The sequence below is a fragment of the Ailuropoda melanoleuca genome, chromosome 7 (genome assembly GCF_002007445.2).
Source record: "Ailuropoda melanoleuca isolate Jingjing chromosome 7, ASM200744v2, whole genome shotgun sequence".
Lineage (NCBI taxonomy): Eukaryota > Metazoa > Chordata > Mammalia > Carnivora > Ursidae > Ailuropoda > Ailuropoda melanoleuca.
In genome coordinates this window covers 56680275-56700646 of record NC_048224.1, presented here as the reverse complement: position 1 = coordinate 56700646, position 20372 = coordinate 56680275, and the positions used below count along the sequence as shown (strand labels likewise).

At 45.1% G+C, this 20372-nt stretch overlaps 1 protein-coding gene across 1 annotated transcript in view; it reads left to right on the top strand.

The window, feature by feature from the left end:
- The first annotated feature begins 18642 nt into the window (after window positions 1-18642).
- The window catches only part of SETX (senataxin), an 89463-nt gene continuing 87733 nt past the window's right edge, over window positions 18643-20372 (top strand). The window contains exons 1-2 of the mRNA XM_034663747.1: window positions 18643-18799; window positions 19645-19760. The gene's annotated coding sequence lies outside the window, so the exon portion shown is untranslated. The remainder of the gene's footprint in view (window positions 18800-19644; window positions 19761-20372) is intronic.

Here is a 20372-nt window from a genome sequence, read left to right as displayed (position 1 = left end):
GTCAGCCTCAAACAGACACGGTCACCAGAGCATCTCCTTTGATTCTCTGATACATTTGCTGCTCTTCCCCCGCATCAGCCATTATGCCTTCAACCTTCCCACGCCCTTCTTCTGCCCTTTCCATGATCCGCTGAGCAAGTTGAAGGCAGCGGATGTCCGCTCCCTCTTCCCCCCACCAACCAGACTGGGAAGCTCATGGCCTGGACATTCTTGTGCCGTCTTGGTTTGAGCACGGACTCTTGATAGCACCCTTCATGACTGACTTCTTTGAAGTTTGGTCATTTTCTGTGATTACACTGTAGCCTCCAAAGAAAAACACTACTCGTTCCTCCGGCGGGAAGCCGTGCCCCGCGCCTGGGCCCCGCGGTCTGCCCCTTACACTGTCTCGGAGATTTTGATTGTTTGCTGATCCCTCTCCTAACGTGTCATTCTCTCCTGTTCTGGATCGTCATCACCATAAACATGATCCCCAATCACCCATCTTTAAATATGTGCGTCATATGTACATATTCGTACACGTGTGGAGTCAGGGCTTTCCTCTCTGCTCCTCCCACTGCACCCGGCGTCTAAATGTCCACGGTCCTCGGGACTGTTGGGGGCTCTCTCCACATCCTCAGTGCCTTGGGACAGCCTCCACGTGCTGACGGACTCCAGTTCCGTGGTTACACGTCTGATTCTCCCCTGAACTCCAGGCTAAAAAAGGCATCTGCCACGGGGTGCCTGGCTGGCGCAGTCGGTAGAGCCGCGCCCTTGATCTTGGGGTTGTGAGTTTGAGCCCCGCGTCGGGGGCAGAGATGACTTAATAAATAAAAGTTTTTTAAGAAATGAAAACCGCATCCGCCTCCTTGTGATCTCCGTTCGGGTGTCTCACATCTCAAGTCAGACTTGTTAACAGTGTTTTAGTCACCCACACACACCTCAAAGTGCGTCACCCGCCCAGGCTTTCTCACTTCTGCCAGTGGTATCACGTGCAGCGAGTTCCAGTCAGAACCCTAGGAGCCCCCACCGTTGTCGCTGCCGTCCCTCTACACCCAGTCCCTTAGCAAACCCACCAACTCCGCCTCCAGTCAGTCGTCTGGACTCCGTCCGCCTCTGCCACCCTCTGTCCTGGTCTCAGACGTCATCCTCTCTGAACTACACTCATCTCCCTCCTTCCACTCCTGGCCCTTCTCCAGTCTCCTCCCACAGCTGCAGGACTGGTCACATCACAGCACCCTGTTTCAAACTTGCGACGTGGGTTTCCCTGTGGGTTACCCCGCACTGTGGGGAATGCTCAAACTACGTCACAGTGTCTTCAAAGGTGCGGGTCCCAAGGCTAAGATCAAGATGTCCTCAGGGCTGCGCTCTTGTCTGGATGTTCTAGGAGAATCTGCCTCCTGCTCATTTGGCTTTGTTGGAACAATTCAGTTCCTTGTGGTTGCAGAGCTGTTTTCTTGCTGGATGTAAACTCAGGATCCTTCCCAACTTCTAGAGGCTCCTGCATTCCTTGGCTTGTGGCCCCCTTCCTCCATCTTCAAAATCAGCAAGAGGTCGAACCCTCCTGTAGCATTCTTTGGATCCACTCTTCACCTGTTGAGCTAAGTAGATGGGGCCCACCTGGATAATCTCTCCACTGCAAAATTGTCTGATTAGCAGCCTTAATTGTGATCTGCAAAGCTGAAGTCCCTTTTGTCATGTAACACGTCATAGTCACAAGATTCTGGAGATTAGGATACGGCCATCTTCCGTGGGCCATTATTCTGCCTGCTAGAGCCACCATTTATAATAACATAAAAAAGTATCACATTCTTAGGAATGAATGTGCAAGTCCTCTGTGCAAAAGAACTATAAAATATTATTGAGAAAAAATGTTAAAGGCTGTGGAATCTCCTTTAGGTAGGATTTTGAAGCTTTTTGTGCATTGAAACTCTCCCTGGTTTTGGACCAACCCCAAAATAAAGAGCAGCCACATTTTACATACATACAATTGCTCTGCTGTGTTAAACTTCAACGACTTGCATGAGGAAATTTACTTTGCTTTAAGTGTAGAAATACGTTCTTTTAAAAGCCATATGAATTTCTGGGAACTATCTTGCAATATTATAAATCCATCAGCATCTACGTTGTTTTGATTTGGTACTTAAATCATACAGACTGAAAATTATCTTGAAAGTAAGATGTGACTCCCACAAAAGTATGACTTTATTATATTAAAGACTACTGTATTGATTTAGTGAAATGTTATAACTTGGTAAAGGTATTCCCTCCTTTGGAATTGTGCTCCCCGAAGTCTTGATGATTCGGTACCGTGGGCTGGTGATGTTATCTGACGACATCAGGTCATTATCTGGGTTTTGCAGCACTATACACTTTAAGCAAGCAGAGGCATGACTGGTCACATCTTTTAGCATTTCACATTTGCCTAACTAAAAAAATTGCCATGTCTCAAAACCATGCTTCTGTCATTGCTGAAGCATATGTCTGGCTAGTTGAATATAATTAACTTTTTGAAATTGTGACCACAAGGGCATCTTTTTAACACAAAGAGCTATACATCATTTGAAATCACTCAAATAATGGCTTCATAAAAGGCAGAAATCCCAGGGACTTAATGCTTCCAATATTATGGTGCCCCTGTGAGAGGAGGCGGGAGGAAAAAAAGAATTTAAAAAAAGTAATATACATTGATCATTAAGTGAATTTCACTGCACTGTATTTTTATGGGAAATCCCTTTGGCTGCCAAAAGGCAGCTGGAATCTGGAGACAATTCAGTGAAGATATTTTGTTACATGTTTTGTAGCAGATAATTATTAACCGCTGCATTCAGGGACTAGGGCTACCATAGCGGCATATGGCAGTGTGAGCGGCTTAAACGACAGAATCTTATTTTCTCACCGTTCGAAAGGCTACAATTCCAAGATGAAGGTGCCAACAGTGTTGCTTTCCGGTGAGCCCCTCCTTGGCTGGCAGGTGGCACCTTCTCACTGTGTCCTCTACGGACTTTCCTCTGTGTGTGTGCTCCTCGTGTCTCTTCCTCTTCTTACAAGGACACCAGTCCTTTTGGTTTTAGGGACTCGCCCTTATTGTTACAGGATCGCAGGGTTCTTGTCTCACGAAGTCGAAGAAGGGATCCCCTGGACACAAAAGGGGGAAGTGCAGTGAAAGTTTAAGTGAAGGTGAGAGCAAAAAGCAACGAAGAGCTGTCCAGAGCGAGAGTGGTCCTGAGTGGGCTCCCCGCGAGGGCTTTTAGGGGCAGTCTTTTCTTGAGAACTGACTGGGAAGCTCGTGGCCTGGACATTCTTGTGCCGTCTTGGTTTGAGCACGGACTCTTGATAGCACCCTTCATGACTGACTTCTTTGAAGTTTGGTCATTTTCTGTGATTACACTGTAGCCTCCAAAGAAAAACACTCCCGGCCGGCTGAGGCCAGGTGTCTGTTTCCTTATGTCTTGGTAGCTCTGGCCTGGGCTTCTGCCTGCCAGGTGTAGTCTCAGAGCCCAGCCAGAGCCCCCCCCCCCCAGCTCTCCCTGCCGCTACCTTAACCCTTTCCTCACTCATTATGACCTCATTTAACCTTAATTATCTCCTTAAGTGCTGCCTCCAAACACAGGGACATTAGAGATGAGGCTTCAACGTATAAATTTGGGGAGGGAAGCGGGGGGACACAGTTCAGTCCATAACAACTACTAACAAATAGCTTTGATACTTAACAGTTCTTTCATGCAGAGTATTTTGCTCTAAACACACTTTGCTCTCACCTTTCTTTTACTATGCTTAGTATAAGTGATTAACCTAGCCAGGTTTACTATAAAAAGGACCAGCTCTATGTACATGATATATGTTAATAAATCATAGAAATAGTACACCAATCTTTTAAAATTAGCATAGTTTCTATCTAAAATAGTGTTTACCTTAAGATTTAGGACTTTAGGGGCACCTGAGTGGCTCAGTCAGTTAAGCGTCTGACTCTTGGTATCGGAAGCTCAAAGTCATGACCTCAGGGTGGTGGGATTGAGCCCTACGTCAGGCTCCAGGCTCAGCACAGAGCCTGCTTGGGATTCTCACTCTCCCTCTCAGTCTGCCCCTCTACCCGCCCATGATCTCCCCCCCAATCCCCGCAATAAAATAAATAAATCTTTAAAAAAAGAAGAGGGGCGCCAGGGTGGTGCAGTCGTTAGGCGTCTGCCTTCGACTCAGGGCGTGATCCCGGCGTTATGGGATCGAGTCCCACATCAGGCTCCTCCGCTATGAGCCTGCTTCTTCCTCTCCCACTCCCCCTGCTTGTGTTCCCTCTCTCGCTGGCTGTCTCTATCTCGGTCAAATAAATAAATAAATAAATCTTTAAAAAAAATTAAAAAAGAAAAAAAAAGATTTAGGACTTTTAAAAAAAGGGTTAAATCCAGTAAAGGTTTTGATTATTTTTTGTAATAGGAGATGGTTTTTACAACTGAAATAGTATTTCAGGTAAACAAAACACTGGTAAATACTGATATTTGATTTTTTTTGGTTACCTTTTATAATTTCTTTGAATAATACTTTTCTTTAAAAAGGTGTAATGCCGGGGCACCTGGCTGGCTCAGTTGGTGGAGCGTGTGACTCTTGATCTCGGGGTTGTAAGTTTGAGCCCCACATTGGGTGTAGAGATGATGTAAAAATAAAATTTTTTTTTAAAGGTATAGGGACGCCTGGGTGGCTCAGTCGGTGAAGCGTCTGCCTTTGGCTCAGGTCACAAACCCAGGGTCCTGGCATCGAGCCCCACATTGGGCTCCTTGCTCAGCAGGGAGCCTGCTTCTCCCTCTGCCTGCTGGTCCCCCTGCTTGTGCTCACGCTCTCTCTCTCTCTGACAAATAAATAAAAAATAAAAATCTTTAAAATAAATAATTTTAAAAAGGTGTAATGCCTTAATATTGAAGATTTCTAAATGAAACAAATGTATGTATATACATGCACATATATATTATTGACAGAAACTTAAAAAGACAAATAAATGGGGAAATACAATATATTTGATAACGGAAGACTCAATTGTAAAGATGTTAATTTTCCCCAAATCGATCTATACACTCTGTCAACAGGATTTGCTATGAAATGAACAAGCTAATTCTAAAACTTAAACGAAAAAGCAAAAAGTAGCCCATACAATCTTGGAATAAAACAAGGTGGGAGGGGCGCCTGGGTGGCACAGTGGTTGGGCGTCTGCCTTCAGCTCAGGGCGTGATCCTGGCATTCTGGGATCGAGCCCCACATCGGGCTCCTCTGATGGGCACGCTTCTTCCTATCCCACTCCCCCTGCTTGTGTTCCCCCTCTCGCTGGCTATCTCTATCTCTGTCAAATAAATAAATAAAATCTTTAAAAAAAAAAACAACAAGGTGGGAATATTTACATGCAAGTTTCAAGAGGTGCTGTAAACCTACAATGTAGCACTTGGGCAAAGACAGACCAATGCAATAAACATGGGAAGATACTTTATCTACAACAGCAACAGCACATCGGAATTGTGGGCAACGATATTTTCATCGCTGACCCCCCCCAGTTTAGATGATCAGTGAGTGTCTGATGAACGAGTGGACTGATGGACGCAGAGGTGAACGGCCCCAGAAGCTGCTAACGCTTCAGCTGCAGGGGCCGTCATTGGCAAGGGCACTTTCTCAGGTGCTGAGAGAAGCACTAGTCATGTATTCAGAAGGTTAAAAAAATATTTTTCTAAATTTGTGTGTTTTATTTTCCCTCCCCAAGCTCAGTAATAAAGTCCCTGAGTATTGCTTCTGTTAACTGGAGAAGATGCCTTTCATTTGACAGATCAAGAGATTATGCGTGTATTTCTCCTCCGTCTCTTAGACCAGTCATTGCCTCTATGGAGCATTGACTTCCTTCCTTGAAAATGCTGTTCTGTTGAGCGGTTTTCACCTTGGGACCAAATAACAGCTTTCATCCTCAGGCTTGGTCTAGTAGCACAGGCTGGTCCAGAAGAGACGTTCACTCATTGCTTCTGGGGTCACTGTTGTTTGCAAGCAGAGGAGGCTGGGTAGCCTGATTTCAGAACTGCTAAAGGGGGGGCGCCTGGGTGGCTCAGTCGTTTAGCGTCTGCCTTTGGCTCAGGGTGTGATCCTGGTGTTCTGGGATCGAGCCTCACATCAGTCTCCTCTGCTGGGAGCCTGCTTCTTCCTCTCCCACACCGCCTGCCTGTGATCTCTCTCTCACTGGCTGTCTCTCTCTCTGCCAAATAAATAAATAAATAAATAAATAAATAAATAAATAAATAAAATCTTTAAAAAAAAAATAAAGAACTGCTAAGGGGAAAAGGCCAAGCTACCAGCGAGGGCTGCTAGAAGGCCTCTCCTGGCTCCATGCCCTCTGGCTTTCTTGGAAGCCCTACATCTCTCACATTGTATCAGATACCCCACAGCCCACATTTGAGGAAATATACATAAAACTGTGTGAGTTGCAATGAATTGCAGTTGATGGTTAGACATGTTTCTTTTTGTAAAAGCTTCGATATTTACTGATATCAGTATTTTAGTTTTTCATACAGTAATTTCCTTCCAGAATTGTAACATTTTATTAACCTCTTGCAAATTCCAAAGCCCCAGGCTCTGTGTTCATGGATCCAAAGGTTAAATGGCCCTTGTTGCCAACTCTCACTCTCTGAGAAGAAAAGGTTTTGGAAGAGGTGTGGAGAGTATATGGAGGGACTAGGGGACAAGGAATGGAAGGGCATGGGACTGAAATTCAGCTCAGTCATGACAGTAAATAACTCACTTCCTATTCTCCCAGTACCAAATTTTCCACCAAATACTGGGAAAAACTTCATTTGAAGTTGCTGCATTAGGAGGTAAAACATTTTTATAAGCATTTCAAAAGCATGATATTTCAATTTCAACTGATTAAATTTCTGTCACTTCTAAGGCAGGTGGCATTGGAAGGGTGATGGACAATTTGGGGATGTGTTTTTGGGGGAATTTCATGTTGAAATACTATTTTGGGGGGCACCTGGGTGGCTCAGTCGGTTAAGCATCCAACTCTTGATTTCTTCTCAGGTCATAAATTCAGGGTTGTGAGATTGAGCCCCATGTTGGGCTCCATGCTGGGCGTGGAGCCTGCTTAAGATTCGCTCTCTCTCTCTCTTAAAAAAAAAAGAAAAGAAAAGAAATACAACTTTGAATTTGAAAAGTTGCTTTGGAATGTTTCAATAACATGACTGAGAATTTTAAATTCCTGCCTTGGAGATGTCTGAAGGGTATTATTTCTAGTCTTTTTGTGCTTTCTTTGGTTTTTCTGTATACAGGATCCCGTCACCTGTGTTTAGAGATAGTTTTACTTCTTCCGGTCCAGTATGGAAGCCTTTTCCTACTTTTTCTGGCTTAGTTGCTCTGGCTGGAACTTCCAGAGATAGCAGTGGTGACAGTAGCCATCCTCTTCTGGTTCCTCATCTAAGAAGAAGGAAAGCTCTTAGTCATTCACCATTGAGTATAATGGCCACCGTGGGGTTTTCATAGATGCCCTTTATCATGTTGAGGAAGTTCCCTTCTATTCCTGGTTTCCTGAGCGTTTTTAAATTATGAAAGGAGGTTGGGTTTTGTGAAAGAGGTGGTTCTTTTCTGCATCAATTGAGATGATCATACTTTTTTTCCCTCCATTCTATTAATGTGGGGTATTACATTGGTTAGTTTTCCCTGTGTTGAGCAACCCCTGCATTCCTAAGATAAATCCCGTTTGCTCATGGTGTATAATCTTTGTCACATGCTGCTGAGTTTGGTTTGCTAGATTTTGTTGAGGATTTTTACATGTCTCCTCATAAAGGATACTGGTCTATAGTCTTATTTTCTTGTGATGTCTTTGTCTGGCTTTGATATCAGGGTAATGCTGACCTCATGGAATGACCTCGTGTTCTTCTATTTGTTGAAGACTTTGAGAAATATTGGTGTTAACTCTTCTTTAAACATTTAGTAGAGGGACGCCTGGGTGGCTCAGTTGATTGAGCATCTGCCTTCAGCTCAGGTCATGATCCCAGGGTCCTGGGACAGAGTCCTGCATCTGGCCCCTTGCTCAGCAGGGAGCCTGCTTCTCCCTCTGCCTGCTGCTCCCCCTGGTTGTGCTTTCTTTCTCTCTGACAAAGAAAGAAAGAAAATCTTAAAGAAAAAAAAAATTGGTAGAATTCACCAGCGAAGCCATCTGTTCCTGGATTTTTCTTTCTTGGGAGGTTTTTAATTACTAATTCAATCTTTTTAATGTTATAGGTCTTTCAGACTTTCTATTTTCTCTGGCGTCAGTTTGGATAAGTCAGTTTTTAAGAAATTTGTTCATTGCATCAAGTTTATCTACAATTTTCTTAGTATTCTCATGGACCTCTGATTTCTGTAAGGTCAGTGTTAATGTCCCCACTCTCCTTTTTGATTTTAATGATTTGGGTCTGTCTTCTTTTTTGTCAGTCTAGCTAAATATTTGCCAATTTTGTTAACCTTTCTAAAGAATCAGCTTTTGCTTTTGTTAATTTTCTCTCTTGTTTCTCATTTATCTCCACTCTCACCTTTATTTCCTTCCTTTGCTAACCTTGGGTTCTCTTCACTCTTCTTTTTCTAGATTTTTGTAAAGTGATTTGAGATTTTTTTTTTTTAATGAAGGTATCTACAGCTAAAATTTTCCCTCTGAGCACTGGAAACATTGGAAGAATGCAAGTCTAGACTTTCAAATTATTGCACACACATTGAAAAAAAGACAGTTAACATTATAAGACTTCTGGCAGAAAATATAAGACAAAATATTTATAAATTCTTAGGTCACAAAAAACGCTAACCATTAAAGAGGCAGCTGGTAAATTGGACTTCATCAGAAACGAAAACTTACATTCTGCTGATGATACTGTTGAAAATAAAAATGTAAATCACAAGTTAGGAGAAAATCATTGAGGCAAATACTTAGAATAAAGTCCAGTTCTACGTGTAAGGAGCTTAGAAGCCACCGCTCCACCCTGAAAAGTAAAAAGCTGACCTGACTAAAAAATCCACAACTCTTCTGGGATCTGTAAGAGAGAGGAGGACGTAGGCAACATGATGCCTCAAAGATTAGAGAGACAGAGAAATAGAATAACAGCTTCCATGACCCGATACCACAGGTGGGAACCACCACGGGAGCAGGTGCTGAGTAGAAAAGCCTTCACTGTGATTGAGGAATCGCTGGGGGCTCGGTGTGGACAACTGAGAATTACAAACTGCAGGGGCACTGACTCATAGCGGGGCCTCCACAGTTTTATGAAATCGACCTCCAGGAACTTGACCAGGTTTCCATTGTAAATATCAGAGGAAAAACCCCCTTGTTCTTCAGGTAGGCAGAGGGGGAAAGGAACCACTTTGAAGTACACTAGAACACCAGGTTCTCACAAGACCTGCCCTGGGGGAGGGGGAGTCAAATCGCCTGGAACCTAAATGACCTGGGGGAAGGACAACACCCAAATCCATTCAGCTCCAGTTACTTGGGGGAAGGGAAATGCCCAACTCCAGCCCACTCTGGCCATCCTCTCCTAAAGGGAAGAAAATAATGATAAACACTTTTAAAGTTAACAGTCCAGTGGTGGAGGCTCACCTCAAGACTGAGACCTAATCATAAGGCTATAGAACACTTCCCCCCACCCCTCGCCATCGCATTACTGAAGGCCCATTTACAACCCTTGCGTTTGCACGGTGCATTGTGCGCCGCTATCAAGAAAAAATTCAAGGCATACCAAGAGGTAAAAACACAATTTGAAGAGACAGCAAGCGTCAGAACTAGACATGGCCAGGATTTTGGACTTAACAGACTGGGAATTTTAAAGAGCTACGATTGGGGCACCTGGGTGGCTCAGTCGGTTAAGCATCTGACTTTGGCTGAGGTCTTGATCTCAGTGTTGCAGGATTTTTTTCTCTGTCGGTGCCCGTGGTTCTTGGTCATGGCGCTTCGAAGCATGAAGAGGTAGACCAGACAGAGTGGGGGGCAGCAAAGCAAGGTTTACTGAGTGATTTACCGAGCGATAGCAAAGTGATGGTACAAAGCGCACAAGGAAGGAGGGGACCCGAAGGGGTTGCCACCAGAGTTTCTAGTCTAGGGGTTTTCATGGGCTTGTTGGTAGGCTGTTTTAATCTGATAACCCTCCCTGCGCCTGTCATCCAATCAGGTTTTTGTCACATGGGAAAGGGGAGAGGGCTCCTTCCAGGGTGGTGTAAAATCCTTTTAATGGTGGTTTCCTCTTAGGGTGGGGGCCTCTTGTCCCTGCCTGCCTGCCTTCCAATTATCCTTCATCAACAGGGTCCTGGGATTGAGCCCCGTCGAGCTCCGTGTCGGGATCCCCACTTGGCAGGGAGTCTGTCCCTCTCCCTTGCTCCTCCCACCCCCCATTCTCTGTCTCTCAAATAAATAATCTTTAAAAAATAAAAATAACACAGCTATGATTAAAATGCTAAGGGCTCTAAAGGATAAAGTAGACAGCGTGAGACAGATGGGCAATGTAAGTACAAGAAATGGAAATCCTAAGAAAGAACTAAAAAGAAAAGCTAGCAATAAAGAAACCCTGTAACGGAAATGAAGAATGCCTTTGATGGGCTTAGTAGTAGGCTGGACATGGCTGAGAAATAAATCTGAGCTTGAGGATATAGCAATTTAAAAAAATATATCAAAACTGAAAAGCAAAGAGAACAAAGACTGAAAAACAAGCAGTATACGAGGACTGTGGGACAACTACAGAGGTGTAACATATGCATAATGGGCCTACCAGACAAGGAAAGAAAAGAACGGAAGAAATATTTGAAATCATGATGGAGAATTTCACCCAGATTAAGGTCAGATACCAAATCACAGATCCAGGAAGTTCAGAGAACACCAAGAGGATAAATGCCAAAAAACTACAACTGGGCATATTGTTTTCGGATCACAGAAAATCAGAGATGAAGCAGAATTCTTGAAAGAGGCCAGAGAAAAGACTTAAGTAGCTATGTTCCACTCAATGGTGAGAAACTCAAGGCCCGGGTGCCTGGGTGGCTCAGTCCCTGAAGCATCTGCCTTTGGCTCAGATCATGATCTCAGAGTCGTGGGTTCGAGCCTCCCATCAGGTTCCCTGCTCAGCAGGGAGTCTGCTTCTCCCTCTCTCTGCCCTTCCCCCCACCCCACTCATGCTCTCTCTCTCTCAAATAAATAAAATCTGAAAGAAAGAAAGAAAGAAAGAAAGAAAGAAAGAAAGAAAGACAGAAGAAAGAAAGAAAAAGAAAGAAAGGAAACGAACTCAAGGCTTTCCCACTCAGATCAGGTACAAGGCAAGGGTGTTCCTTCTTACCATCCTTTTCAACATCATACTGGAAGTCCTTGTTAATGAATTAAAGCAAGAAAAGGAAATAAAGGTATACAGATTGGGAAGGAAGAAATAAAACCATCTTTGTTTACATGTGACTTTATTAACCATCTAGAAAATCCAAAAGAATTGACCAAAAAACCCCTGGAACCAATAAGAGATTATAGCAGGTCTGCAGAATTCAGGTTAATATACAAAAGTCAATTGCTTTACTTTAAACCAGCAATGAACAAGTGGAATTTGAAAATAAAAACACAATAGCACTTATATTAGCACCCCCCCAAAGTGAAATGCTTTGGTATAAATCTAACAAAATATCTACAAGATCTATGTGAGGAAAACCACAACACTCTGATGAAAGATATCAAAGAAGTAAATAGATGGAGAGATATTCCATGTTCATAGATAGGAAGACTCAATAGTGTCAAAATGTTTGTTCTTCCCAACTCAATCTATAGACTCAATGCATTCCCAGTCGAACTCCCGGCAAGTTATTTGTGGCTGTTGACAAACTGATTCTAAAGTTTGTATGGAGAAACAGAATATGCAGAATAGCCATCTTAATACTGAAGATAAATGGGGTGCCTGGGTGGCTCAGTGGGTTAAGCATCTGCCCTCGGCTCAGGTCATGATCCCAGCCTCCTGGCATCAGGCTCCTTGCTCAGTGAGGAGTCTGTTTCTCCTTCTGCCCACGGCTCCCCCCATTTGTGCGCGCTCTTTCTCTCTGACAAATAAAGAAAATATTAAAAAAAAATTACTGAAGGAAAACAAAGCAGACTGATGCTACCCAACTTCAAGACTTACTATAAAACTACAGTAATCAAGACAGTATCATACCGGTACAAGAATAGACAAGTAGATCGATGGACCAGAATAGAGAGTCTAGGAATAGATCCCCATAAATGGTCTGACCCATCAACTGATCTTTGACAAAGGAGCAAAAGCAACACAATGGAGCAAAGATAGTCTTTTCAGCAAGTGTTGCTGAACAATTGGTCACCTGCCCCCCGCCCAAAAGATGAAGGTAGACAGAGACCTTACACCCTTCTCAAAAATTAAAATGGATTATAGATCTAAGTCTAAAATGCAAAACTATAAAACTCCTAGAAAATACCATAGGAGAAAACCTAGAATAGCTTGGGTATGGTGATGACTTTTCAGACACAACACCAAAGGCATAATCCATGAAAGAAAGAATTGATAATCTGGGCTTCATTAAAATTAGGACATCTACTCTGTGAAGGATAATATCAAAAGAGTGAGAAGAGAAGCCACAGACTCCGGAAAACATGTTTGCATAAGAGGCAGCTGATAACTGTCGTCCAAAATATACACAAACCTCTTAAAACTCAACAAAAAGAAAAAACAAGCAGGGGTGCCTGGGTGGCTCAGTTGAGCATTCGACTCGATTTTGGCTCAGGTCATGATGTCAGGGTGGTGGGATTGAGCCCTGCATCAGACTCCGTGCTCAGCGGGGAGTCTGCTTGAGATTCTCCCTCTCCCTCTCCCTCTGCCCTTCCCTCACTCTCCCTCTCTCTCTTAAACAAACAAACAAATAGATAAAACAACCTGATAAATAAATGGGCTAAAGACTTGAACAGACACTTCACCAAAGAAGATATACAGGTTGCAAATTAATATATGAAAAAATGCTCCATATCGTATGTCATCAAAGGATTGCAAATTAAAACAACCGTGAGATACTATTACACACCTGGTAGACAGGCCAGAATCTGGAACATTGATACCAGCAGATACTGGTGAGGACGTGGAGCATAGGAACTCTCATTTCTTGCTGGCGGGAGTGCAGAAGGGCATCACCACCGCTGGAAGACAGTTTCTGGCTTCTTACAAAACTAACCACACTCCTAGCATAGGATCCAGTGATTGTGCTGCTGATATTTATCCAAATGAGCTGAAAACTTACGTCCACACAGAAACCTGCACATAGCTGTTTATAGCTGCTTTACTCATAATTGCTTAAACTTGGAAACAACCAAGAGGCCCTTCAGTAGGTTAATCGATAAGCTGTGGTACATCCAGAGAATGGAGTATTATTCAAAGCTTAAAAAAAAAGAGCTGTCAAGACATGAAAAGACATGGAGGAACCCTAAATACATGTTACTAAGTGAATGAAGCCAATCTGAAAGGCTACATACGGTGTGATTCCAATTGTATGACATTCTGGAAAAGGAAAAACTATGGAGGCAGTAAAAGGATCAGTGGTTGGCAGGGTTGAGACTGGGGAGGGATGAATGGGCAGAGCACAGAGGATTTTTAGGACAGTGAAAGCCTTCTATGATATAATGATGGATACCTGTCTATGCATTTGTCCAAACCGGGTAGAACGTACAATACCAAGAGTGAGCCCTAATGTAAATTATGGACTCTCGGTGATAACGATGTATCCATGTAGGTTCATCAGTTGTAACAAATGCACTGCTCTGGTGAGGGATGCTGATGATGGAGGGGGCTGTGCTTATATGGGGGCAGTGAGTATATCGGAAATCTCTCTACTTTCAGTTTTGCTGTAAACTTGAAGCTGCTCTAAAAAAATTCAGTCCTCTGAAAAAATGGTCAAAGGAACTCATGCAGACAATTCACAAAGAAGATGTGCTAATTCCCAATAAGCACATGACAAAATATTCTACGTTGTTAGTTATAAGGAAAAAACAAATGAGGTACTAATTTTAAGCCAGTGGGGTGACTGAAGTTTAAAAGAGTCACAATGGGAAGCGTTGACAAGATTGTGGAGAAAATGGAAAACTTGCACTTGCTTGTAGGAATGTAAGATGGTAAAATCACTTTGGAAAGGGGATTGTAAGTTCCCGTAACGGTAAAGACACACCCTGTAACATAGAAATTCCACTCCTTGGTTATTCATCCAAGTTAAAACATGTCCATTGAAAGGCTTGTACAGTAATATTCATAACAGTTTTATTCATCATAGCAGGAAAAACCACCCATTATCCATCAGATGAGTGAAAAAATTATATTCACTTAATGATACCACACTCAATAAAAATGAATTACTGAGACATCAGTGAATCTCTGACCCTCATACACTTCACGTTGAGCAAAAGAAGACTGAGAAAAGAGTGTGTAATGTATAATTCCACTCAAAAAGAGTTCTAGGGGGCACCTAGAGTTCTAGGGGGCTCAGTCGGTTAGGTGTTCGAATCTTGATTTCAGCTCAGGTCATGATCTCAAGGTTGTGACTTCGAGCCCCTCGCTGAGCATGGAGCCCACTTAAGATATTATCTCTCCCTTTCCTTCTGCCTCTCTATCAAAAAAAAAAAAAGTTCCAGAACAGTCTAAATGAATCTATGGTGATAGATAAGGTGACAGAAATCAGATCACCAGTTCCATTGGGTGAGTGTGGAGAAGGGGATTTACTGGAGAGTGTCTCAAGGGCACTTTCTGGGCTGAAAAAAATGTTTTATATCATGTTTGGAGATGGTTACATGAAATTATGGAGCTGTTAAAAGTCCTCAAACCATGTACTTAGAATCTCTGTATTTTAATGTATAACTTTATATAAACTACATGAAGTTGACAAAAATTAAAGGAATATGAGGCAAAAGCAAAGATGAATGATGTTGAGATCAGTAGAAATTATAACAAAAAATTCAATAATTCATTAAGAGATCAGTTTCAAATAGAAATAATGAATAAGAGATTCTTGGGTTGTTGATAATCCAAATGACGATGAAGAATAAGTCATATGATCAAACTGGAGAAAATACTGAAATTTTTTTAAAGATTTATCTATTTTAGAGAGAGAGAGAGATCGCTGGTGAGTGGGGGAGGGGCAGAGGGAGAGAGAGAGAATCTCAAACAGACTTAGCACGAAGCCCCATAAGGGGCTTGATCCCAGGACCCTCAAATCATGCCCTGATCTGAAACCAAGAGTCAGACGCCCAACCAACTGGCCCCCAAGCACGCCAAAAGTACTAAAAAAATTTTTTTAAAAATATTTTATTAATTTATTTGTGAGAGAGAACACGTATAAGAGAGTATTAGCAGTGGGGGAGGGGGTTGTGGAGGGGCAGAGGGAGAGGGAGAAGCAGACTCCCTGTTGAACAGGGAGCCCATCACAGGGCTTGGTTCCAGGACCCTGAGACCATGACCTGAGCTGAAGGCAGACGCTTAACTGACTGAGCCACCCAGGCACCCCAAAGTACTGAAATTTTTTTTTTTTAAAGATTTTATTTATTTATTCGACAGAGATAGAGACAGCCAGCGAGAGAGGGAACACAAGCAGGGAGAGTGGGAGAGGAAGAAGCAGGCTCATAGAGGAAGAGCCTGACGTGGGGCTCGATCCCATAACGCCGGGATCACACCCTGAGCCAAAGGCAGACGCTCAACCACTGTGCCACCCAGGCGCCCCCCAAAGTACTGAAATTTTGACATAAAATGCTTACATATAAAAGTCACAATATGTTTCTCAAGATGAGAACATCTATGACAACCTTGTAATAATTGTCATCAATTCTTTTTTTTTTTTTTAAAGATTTTATTTATTTATTTGACAGAGACAGCCAGCGAGAGAGGGAACACAAGCAGGGGGAGTGGGAGAGGAAGAAGCAGGCTCCCAGTGGAGAAGCCTGATGTGGGGCTCGATCCCAGAATGCCGGGATCACGCCCTGGGCCGAAGGCAGACGCTTAACGACTGCGCCACCCAGGCGCCCCATTGTCATCAATTCTAAATATTTAGGCTCAGTCACTACATCAGAAACTATGGGCTCTGAAATCTTACAGGTCATATGTGAAAAAAAAACTTGATAGTAATTTTAATTTGACAATCCTAAAAATTTACATGACATCAGATGGAATCATTAATTTGAAAAACTTTTATAAACTTTATTTTTAAGCTTTTTATTTTATTTAAAGATTTTATTTATTTATTTGAGAGAGGGTGCGTGTGCTTTCGAATGAACACAGAGGGAGAGGGAGAAGCAGACTCCCCATTGAGCAGGGAGCCGGACTCGGGGCTCAGTCCCAGGACCTCAAGATCATGACCTAAGCCAAAGGCCGAGGATCAACTGACTGAACCATCCAGGCTCCCCTATTTCATTTTTTAAAAAAGACTTATTTATTATTTGAAAGAGAAACAGAGCTCAAGGGGAGGAGCAGAGGGAAAAGAAGAGAGAGAGAGAGAAAATCTCCAGCGGTCTCCCGGCTTGAGTGCAGAGCCTGACTTGGGGCTCGATCTCACAACCTGAAATCACAACCTGAGCCAAAATCAGGAAGCTGACTCATAACCGACTTAGCCCCCTAGGTACTCCTAAGATTTTAAGTAATCTCTACACCCAAGGTGTGGCTCAAACTCACTACCTGAGATCAAGAGTCGTGCACTCTACCAACTGAGCCAGCCGCGTGCCCCCAAATTTTTATTAACTGAATAAAATTTCATCACTCTTGCTAGAGAAAAGACTGCATTCCCTTTGGGTTCTCTATTAAAAATGATCTTCAACCTTATTGTTGAGGTAATTAAAGTGTGTGAAGCCAAAATACACAATTTTTGTAGAGCTGTGTTTGTAGTTTGTTTTTTGGCGGGGAGGGATTTTTTTTGTATAAGTGGATTTTGTCTACTTAAAAAAACGTATAATTTGTGCTAGTCATCCCAAATATTAATTTTATTCCTAGTTTTGTATTCATAAACGGCGACCGTTGGGGGTCCCACAGCAGCAGGGGGGGCTGCCTGCTGAGCCCGTAACCTTAACTTACCTCAAGTTGTGTAAGCTCTGGGCTCTGCAACTCCGGATTACACCCTGGGTCAGTGAGTCACAGGACATAATGAGGAGTGTAAAAAAACAATTTTCCAGAAAAAACTCATTTAGTGTGATTTCATAAAGTTAAAAAGCATCCAAATATATCAATATATCATTTACAGATTGAAAGCAGATGTGGTACAATTAAAAGGCTCACAGAAGGCTCCCAGGCAGGATGAAATTGTGAATTAGGCACGTTTTGCCTTCGTGAGCACGTTCCTCCTTAAAACTATCAAAACCTGTATTTTATGACTGTTGGTATAAAGACACATATGTTAACTATTAAAAGATTTAACTCAACCTGAACTTTCACTTTTTTCCCTGATTTTTCTAAGAAGTTAACACATTTCCGTGTGTCTGGTGGCCAAGTCCCCTGTTGAGCATTCAGGGTGGTAATTCTGTCTCTGCCACGGGGGTGAGGAGCTTGGCGTTTTACGAATAGTCTTTCAAGTCTACTGTAGTAAAAACCTAAGTAACACATTCTGCGAGGGTCTACGGGAAAATGGTGATGTCACGGAAATAAGACATCCAGGTTGATCTTTATCATCTTATCCATCTCTTAAATTCCTTTCCGATAGCCGCCCAGAACCTCATTTCAGTCCAGTGTTGCGTAAACCGATTACTTTAATGAGGACACATACACGACTTATTATAACGCGTACGGCGTGCAACGGTTCTGTAACTTCCTCAAACACTCCGGGGGGAGGGGGGCGCGGCACAGAAGCATCGAGAAACGAGGCGAGTAACGGTCGTTCCTCGCGCTGCCCCGCGCGGTGCGGGGACCGTTCAGGTGCCGCAACGGACAAAAGCGGGGGGAGGGGAGGCCGCCAAGCCACGCCCCCTTGCTGGAAGGTTCTCCCCGCCCGCCCACGCCTCCGGCGTCCAGTCTTCGGCGACGGGTCCCCGCGGTGAGGCCGTCGCTGGCCCGCCAGTGCCCGCCGCTCCGCTCCTCGGTAGCGTCGGTTGGCACCGGTCACTGCTCCGCGTTTCCGCCTCCCACCAAAGCAGAGGCAGGTGGAGACACCTCACTTTCCAAGTCAGGGGTAGGCGGTAAAAACCGGGTAGGCTTTCCAGTGGTGTTCGCTGCTGTCTTTACAATACTTCGTGTATCCGTTTTCTGTAATACCAGGTGTATATAGCCCCCCAAATTAGGTGTTGATTACATATTGTTATATTTTAGGTATTTAAAGGCCATCAAAAAAGGAAAAAAAAAAATCCTTCCCGATCTGTAACACACCGTGCTGAAGCACCAGAGGCGCTGAGAAGAGAAGAAAAGGGACGGAACGGAAAAGGCAAGGTGGTAGGCGCCCAACCCGCCCCGGGATAGGTACATCAGGGTGCGGCCCTAACCGGAAGCAAGTCCTGGGCGGGGCCGCGTTCAAGGCTCCGCAGCCAATGCCCCGCCCCCCCAACACGGGCGTTCCCGATTGGTCGAACCCGGCATCTGGGAAGTGACGCACACGCCTCGGCCTCCCGGCGGAGCTCGGGAGCGCCTCTTCCCACGCCCCGCCCCTCGGCGCACCAAAACAAGAAAGCGGAGGCGGGGCGGGGCCTGCGTTGGGCCAACGCTGCGCGCGCGGGGCGGGGGAGGGGCTTTAGAGCAAGGCCCCGCCGGGTTGGGTGGCCAGGTGGGGACGGAGGCACCCGGGTGCGGGCCCGTACATCCGCCCTCGGCCGACTGTTGAGCCGAGGCATGGAAGTGGGCTAGCGGCCGACGCGAGGCCGACCGGGGTGAGGAGAGCGGCGGGCTCGAGGCCGCGGGCCCGGCGGGCGTGAGCGCTCGCGCGCGACCGGTGCGCGGGGCCGCGTGGAGTAACCCGCCGCGGTGCGTGAGGCCCGGGCGGGTGGGGGAGGGGCGGCGCGAGCGGGGCCGCTTCCCTCAGGAGGGCCGGGGTGCTGGAGGCAGGAGCAGCCCGCGGGCGCCTCCTGCAGCCCGGGGTCCCGGGCGTCGGGACCCCCGCCCCTCCCTTGCCGTCGTCCCCACTGCGGTCTCGTGCGAGCTGTCTTAGGTCTGGCCACTGCGTAGATTCTTTGGGGATGAGTCGGGGGCTCGCGGGGACAGCCTCCGTCCTCGCGCCCCGGGGTCCTTCGCCTTTCCGAGAGTGCGCTTGTCCCGGATACGCTCCCTTCCCCACCTGAAGGCGCCGGCGGCCGGCGGAGGGGCTTTGTCCGCCTCCCGGCCTGCCGGGGCTGCGAGGGGCCGAAGACGCGCTCGGCCCGGCGGGAACCGGGCGCGGGGCTGGAAAGGGGAAGAGCCCCCAGTTAGGAGGAAGAGTTACTGGCGGACCGAGGGCTCAGTTTTCCTGCTCTCGCCGATTTGGGGGGTGTTGGACGAGGTGCCCAGCTATTCCCTGCGCGGGGACAGTCCCCTATGGAGCCGGTCCCCCTGCGGGGTCAGAAGCGCACTCTCACCTTCTTCAGACTCGGGTGCCCACGGGCAGGCTGTGTCACCTCCCTGAGCCCGAGTCGTTTGACCGATTGGTACCATCTGCCTCCACTTCATAGGATTGATGAGAATGATGCTCAGATGTCGTAGAAAAACCACTTCATCAGTTTGTTTTTCTGTCTTATTTCAGAAATGTTCTTTTGGGGCCAGAGTCTGGGTATATGTGAGTGCAAATCCTCACCCATTCACAAATAAGCCTAGGAATCTCGACTGAGAGGATCACTTCTCTGTAGGCCATTAGCCCAGGTAATTATTTTTTAAACAAATGTTTAAAACATTTTTCCATCACTTAATATGTGTCAAGCACTCGAGTAAAATATACAAAACAGATCCTTACCCTAACAGACTCAGAATTGGTGAGGATGGAGCAAGTGAGTGGGAGAGGTGGGAGACCAAAGTGAACAGCTCAAGTCGGCGCTGTAAGCGCAGTGATAGAAACGTGTACAAAGTCCCGAGAGGATAGAAGAAAAGTCCTCAAAGGCAAGAGATGGGAGAGGATGGGTCAGATGAGCCCCCGGATGTGGTGACACTGCACACAGGTAGCTTGTCAAATCTTTTAATCAGAGTCACTGGGGGAGGTCTTTTAAGAAATGGAATCTGAATTTTTTTTATCTGCTGTCTTAAGTTCCTTTGGTGAGTCTGGTGTGCATTTAGGGTTAAGAACCAGGCAGAGGGACGAAGGGCGGGTATTCAAGGCAGTTGAAGAAGCTTCTATAAAGGCAGGGAATGCCAAATACCACAAAGCGTTTTAGGAAGTGAGGGCGAATGGCAGGAAATGCCAAAGCCAGATTAGGGAGGGCCGCCTGTGGTGAGGTCAAAAATCAGAACTTTATCCCCAAACTGTAAGAATTCAGAACT